Source organism: Hylobates moloch, unplaced genomic scaffold (assembly GCF_009828535.3).
Source record: "Hylobates moloch isolate HMO894 unplaced genomic scaffold, HMol_V3 SCAFFOLD_3, whole genome shotgun sequence".
Taxonomy (NCBI): Eukaryota; Metazoa; Chordata; class Mammalia; order Primates; family Hylobatidae; genus Hylobates; species Hylobates moloch.
Window position 1 is genome coordinate 29,799,017 of NW_026652278.1, and position 5,853 is coordinate 29,804,869.

Consider the following 5,853-nt stretch of genomic DNA (forward strand, 5'->3'; position numbering starts at 1 on the left):
AAAAAAAAAAAAAAAAAAAAAAAAAACAGGCTGGGCGCAGTGGCTCACATCTGTAATCCCAGCACTTTGGGAGGCCGAGGTAGGCAGATCATGAGGTCAGGAGTTCGAGACCCACCTGACCAACATGGAGAAATCCTGTCTCGGCCGGGCGCGGTGGCTCACACTTGTAATCCCAGCACTTTGGGAGGCCGAGGCGGGCGGATCACGAGGTCAGGAGATCGAGACCACGGTGAAACCCCGTCTCTACTAAAAAAAATACAAAAAATTAGCCGGGCGTGGTGGCGGGCGCCTGTAGTCCCAGCTACTCGGAGAGGCTGAGGCAGGAGAATGGCGTGAACCTGGGAGGCGGAGCTTGCAGTGAGCCGAGATTGCGCCACTGCACTCCAGCCTGGGTGACAGAGCGAGACTCCGTCTCAAAAAAAAAAAAAAAAAAACTGTCTCAAAAAAAAAAAAAAAAAAGGCCGGGCGCGGTGGCTCATGCCTGTAATCCCAGCACTTTGGGAGGCCGAGGCAGGCAGATCGCCTGAGGTCAAGAGTTGGAGACCAGCCTGGCCAACATGGTGAAACCTCGTCTCTACTAAAAATACAAAAATTTGCCAGGCGTGGTGGCGCATGCCTGTAGTTCCAGCTACTAGGGAGGCTGAGGCAGGGGAATCGCTTGAACCCTGAAGGCAGAGGTTGCGGTGAGCCCAGATCGCGCCACTACACTCCAGCTTGGGTGACAGAGCGAGACCCCATCATCTCAAAAAAAAAAAAAAAAAAGAGAGAAAGAAAGAAAGAAAGGTAGGAAAATATACATTACCTACTCATTTCTGTAGAAAGCCATGTGGGAAGGATAAACCAAAAACGAATGAGATGGATTCTTACATGCAGTAGGTGGGAAGGCGGTAGAAAGCACTGCAGGGTGTGGGGGTGCGTAACATTTATTTGAATATACCTTTTTGTATAGTTCTCACTTTTGGTTTTGGATCCATGATAATGCTTTCACATACTCAAAATAAATGAAACAGAACCAATGAGGAGGGAGAAAATGCTAAAATATAATACAAACAGAAATTAATGAACCTAACAGTATTTCAAATCAACCATATAACCACACTGAAAGGGGGAAAAAAAAGATATAACCCAAGTAACTTTTTTTTTTTTGAGATGGAGTCTTGCTCTGTCACCCAGTCTGGAGCGCAATGGTGCGATCTCTGATCACTGCAACCTCCGCCTCCCGGGTTCAAGTGATTCTCCTGCCTCAGCCTCCCGAGTAGCTGGGATTACAGGCGCACACCATCATGCCCAGCTAATTTTTGTATTTTTAGTAGAGACGGGGTTTCACCATGTTGGCCAGGCTGGTCTCGAGCTCCTGACCTCAAGTGATCCACCCACCTTGGCCTCCCAGAGTGCTAGGATTATAGGTGTGAGCCACTGCACCTGGCCTGAAATATACATATATATTTTAAAGGCAGGCAGGAATGAATGCCATGGGTATAGTATTTATTTAGTTAGTTATTATTTTTTGAGACAGAATCTTGCTCTGTTGCCCAGGCTGGAGTGCAGTGGTGTGATCTTGGCTCACTGCAACCTCTGCCTCCCAGGTTCAAGTGATTCTCCTGCCTCAGCCTCTCGAGCAGCTGGGACTACAGGTGTGCACCAACACACCCGGCTAATTTTTGTATTTTTGGTAGAGACAGGGTTTCACCATGTTGGCCAGGCTGGTCTTGAACTACTGACCTCAAGTGATCCACCCACTTGGGCCTCCCAAAGTCCTGGGATTACAGGCACAAGTCACTGCACCAGGCCTCCATAGGTATAGTTTTAGAATTGGAGGTATCAGTATGAATTCATGGTATTTAAGAGAGAAATCAATATAGAAATAGAGTGGTATGTGTATATGTGCGTGTGTGTTTCCTAGTTCTCACCACTGGGAGCAGTGACACTCCAAGAGCAATGATAATACCTAACCCCTGGATCATGGCTTCTATATACCATTCTCCACTAAATAAAACCAGGGCTTCCTGGATAAATGGCTGATTCCTGGGCTGGCAAAGTACAAAATGATTCTGGAACTTCCTACTGTGCCAGAAAGTAAGGAAGTGGTTCAGAGAATGATGGGAACATGCCAAAAGTAGAGAGAAGCCAAACTAAAGGTTCTCACCAAATCAACAACAGTCTAAGCATCAAAGCATCTCGCCAAATCAACAACAGTCTAAGCATCAAAGCATCTCGCCAAATCAACAACAATCTAAGCATCAAAGCATCCTAACAAATTATAATCTATTAATTAAAATAAAAATCTATGAGTCCACACTGACTGTAATGGACCTAGTGACACTGGCTCTAAAGATTTTGGACTTGCCAGCATCTGTAACTGCATGAGCAAATTATTTCTCCTAAATCTCTTTATACATTTGTATTTATATTATGTGTATAGATAATATGTAGATATGTAGATGTGCATCTCCAATTGTTTTTCCTAGAGAGCCCTAATACATTGATATAAATGAATAAATAAGTAAATATGGAGAAGACTCTTCCTTACAGTAAAATCTCAATATCGATGAATGACTGTAGAAACAATTATCAAATGAGAAGTCACCATTTGACAACTATTGCAATAATAATTCAGGCAAGAATCATCAATGGGTGGTAAAAATAGTGGGTAAAAAATCTGATGAGAAACAAGATACTGACATAGCCTCAAAATGCCTTTCCACAAGTTACTTATTATTAATGGAAAAGCAGTAACTATACAGAAGAGAAATCTAGCAGACACCACCTTAACCAAGCAATCAAAGTAATTAGACATCATCAACAGTAATTAGACAAATCAACAGTAATTAGACAAATCAACATCAAGTGCCTCCTGATATGATCACTGAGAAGGGCACAACATGTCTGTGATATTCCTATGGAGAAATACATACACTGATCCTACGCATGAGGAAACATCAGATAAATCCAAATTGAAGGACATTCTATAAAATAACTGACCTGTACTCTTCAAAGGGTCATGAAAAACAGAAAGATTGAGGAAACATTTGAAGGCATCTAAGAGATGTGACAAGTTACTAAAAAAGACTCTGGAGTCGCTGAAGCAGGGTGACCAACTTGTCTTGTTTGCCCAGGACTTTTCTGGCTTTAGAACTGAAAGCCCCACATACCAGGAAAAGCCCAGGCAAATAGGGACAGTTGGTCAACCGATCCTGAAGTGTCCACTGTCTGGCCCGCACAAAGCAAAACACTGCCACACTTAAGCACCGAATATGCATCAAGAGCCACCAAAATGTCAGCAGTGCCAGAGCACAGTCTCTGAAGCCAGGCTGCCTATGCCCAAATCCTGGCTCTGCCGCCCTTCCTGGCTATGTGACTCTTGGCAAATCACTTAGCCTCTCTGTACCTCAGTTTCTTCATCTGTAAAATGTAGATAAGAAGAGTTTACTTCCCCTTCTCACTTCCAATGTAAACTATGAACTTTGGGTGATGATGATGTGTCAACATAGGTTCACTGACTGTAACAAATGTACCAATCTGGGGAAGGATGTTGACAGCGGGAGAGGCTGCATACGTGTGTGTGTGCATGCATGCGTGTGGTAAGCAGAGGGTGTGTGGTAGCTCTCTGTACTTTCTGCTCAATTTTGCTGAGAACCTAAAACTGCTCTAAAAAAGTCTTTTTTCAAAAATGAAGATATTAGTAGCTTCCATATGGTAGCTACTAAAATGAGTTAACATATAATATAGAAAACACTTAGAACAGCACCTGGAACACAGTAGATCTTAGTGTCGGCGATTCCTTACAGTAGCAGTTTCCAGTTCTGCTAATTTACCTAAGGGAATAATCTTACATTTGGAAAAAAAAAAAAAAAAGCCTCTTGCATAAGTATATTCAGTAGTATTTATAAGAATAACAAATCTAGAAACAATCTAACCGTTCTACAAGTAGCGGTATTATATGAGTTCTGGCACATTACGTGGTAGGACATTACAAGTCACTAAAAACAATGGTTCTGAAAGCAGGACTAACCTTTGAGAGGCGAGGGGTTCTCTTTCCACCTCTTACTGGTAAAAAGGAACAGGAACTTTACATCAGAACCCTACTCTATAGACTCTAATGTTTTCTGTTCACCTATTATTCACTATAGTATAAGAATAAACTCCTTTCACAATGGTCATGAAATTGGGACCCTTGTACATTGCTGGTGGAAATGTAAGATGATATAGCTGCTATGGAAAACAGTATGGCGGTTCCTCAAAAATTAAACATAGAATTGCCACATGATCCAGCAATTCTACTTCCAGGTATATATCCAAAAGAACTGAAAGCTGGGTCTTGAATAGAAATTTGTATACTGATGTTCAGAGTAGCATTATTAGCAATAGTCAAAAGGTAGAAGCAACCCAAGAGTCGGTCAATAGATGTATGGACAAGCCAAATTGGTATACACATATAATGGAATATTAGCCTTTAAAAAGGAAGAAAATTCTGACATCTGCTACAACATGGATGAACTCTGAAGATATTATGCTAAGTGAAATGAGCCAAGCACAAAGGGACAAATATCATATGATTCCACTGATATGAGGTACCCAGAGTAGTCACATTCATAGAGACAGAAATAAGATTGGTGGTTGCCAGGGGTTGAAGGAAGTGAGAAAGGAAAGTTATCGTTTAAGGGGTACAGAGTGTTTCTGGAAGTGGAAGGTGGTTATGGTTGCACAACAATGTAAATGTACTTAATTCCACTGAACTGTAAATCTAAAAATGGTTAAAATGGTAAATTTTGGGCTGGGTGTGGTGGATCATACCTTTAATCCCAGCACTATAGGAGGCCAAGGTGGGAAGATTGCTTGAGCCCAGGAGTCTGAGACCAGGAGTCTGAGACCAGCCTGGGCAACATAAGGACATCCCATCTCCACAAGCAATTTAAAAATTAGCTGGGCATGGTGGTGTGCACCTGTGGTCCCAGCTACTCGGGAGTCTGTGGCAGAAGAATCACTGAGCCTGGGAGGTCCAGGCTGCAGTAAGTTGTGGCTGCACCACTGCACTCCAGCCTGAGTGACAGATCAAGACCTTGACTCAAAAAAAAAAAAAAAAAAAAAAGGTAAATTTAAATTATGTAGGCTGGGTGCAGTGGCTCATGCCTGTAATCCCAGCACTTTGGGAGACCAAGGCGGGCAGATCACTTGAGGTCACGAATTCAAGACCAGCCTGGCCAACACAGTGAAACCCTCTCTCTACTAAAAATATAAAAATTAGCTGGGTGTGGTGGCACATGCCTGTAGTCCCAGCTACTCGTGAGGCTGAGGCAGGAGGATCAGTTGAGCCCAGGAGGCAGAAGTTGCCATGAGCTGAGATCACGCCACTGCACTCTAGCCTGGGCAACAGAGTGAGACTCCATCTCAAAAAAAATAATAATTTAAGAAAAAGATAAATTATGCACATTATGCCACAAATAAATGGTTATGAAAAAACACAAAACAAAATTCAACATAAAGTATGATTCAAAATGTTTATGTATATACACAATTTAAAATGTGAGTAAAATATAAATGGGAAAAAGAAAATGCAGGCCGGGCGTGGTGGCTCATGCCTGAAATTCCAACACTTTGGGAGGCCGAGGCAGGTGGATCACGAGGTCAAGAGATCGAGACCATCCTGGCCAACATGGTGAAACCCCATCTCTACTAAAAATACAAAAATTAGCCAGGTGTAGTGGCGGGCACCTGTAGTCCCAGCTACTTGGGAGGCTGAGGCAAGAGAATCGCTTGAACCCGGGAGGTGGAGGTTGCAGTGCACCGAGATTGCGCCACTGCACTCCAGCCTGGCAACAGAGTGAGACTCCGTCTCAAAAAAAAAAAAAAAAA

The 5,853-nt window shown here is 42.8% G+C and overlaps 1 protein-coding gene across 2 annotated transcripts in view; it reads left to right on the forward strand.

Moving 5' to 3' along the window:
* The window catches only part of SH3PXD2A (SH3 and PX domains 2A), a 286,817-nt gene that overhangs the window by 88,842 nt on the left and 192,122 nt on the right, over positions 1–5,853 (forward strand). The window lies entirely within an intron of this gene.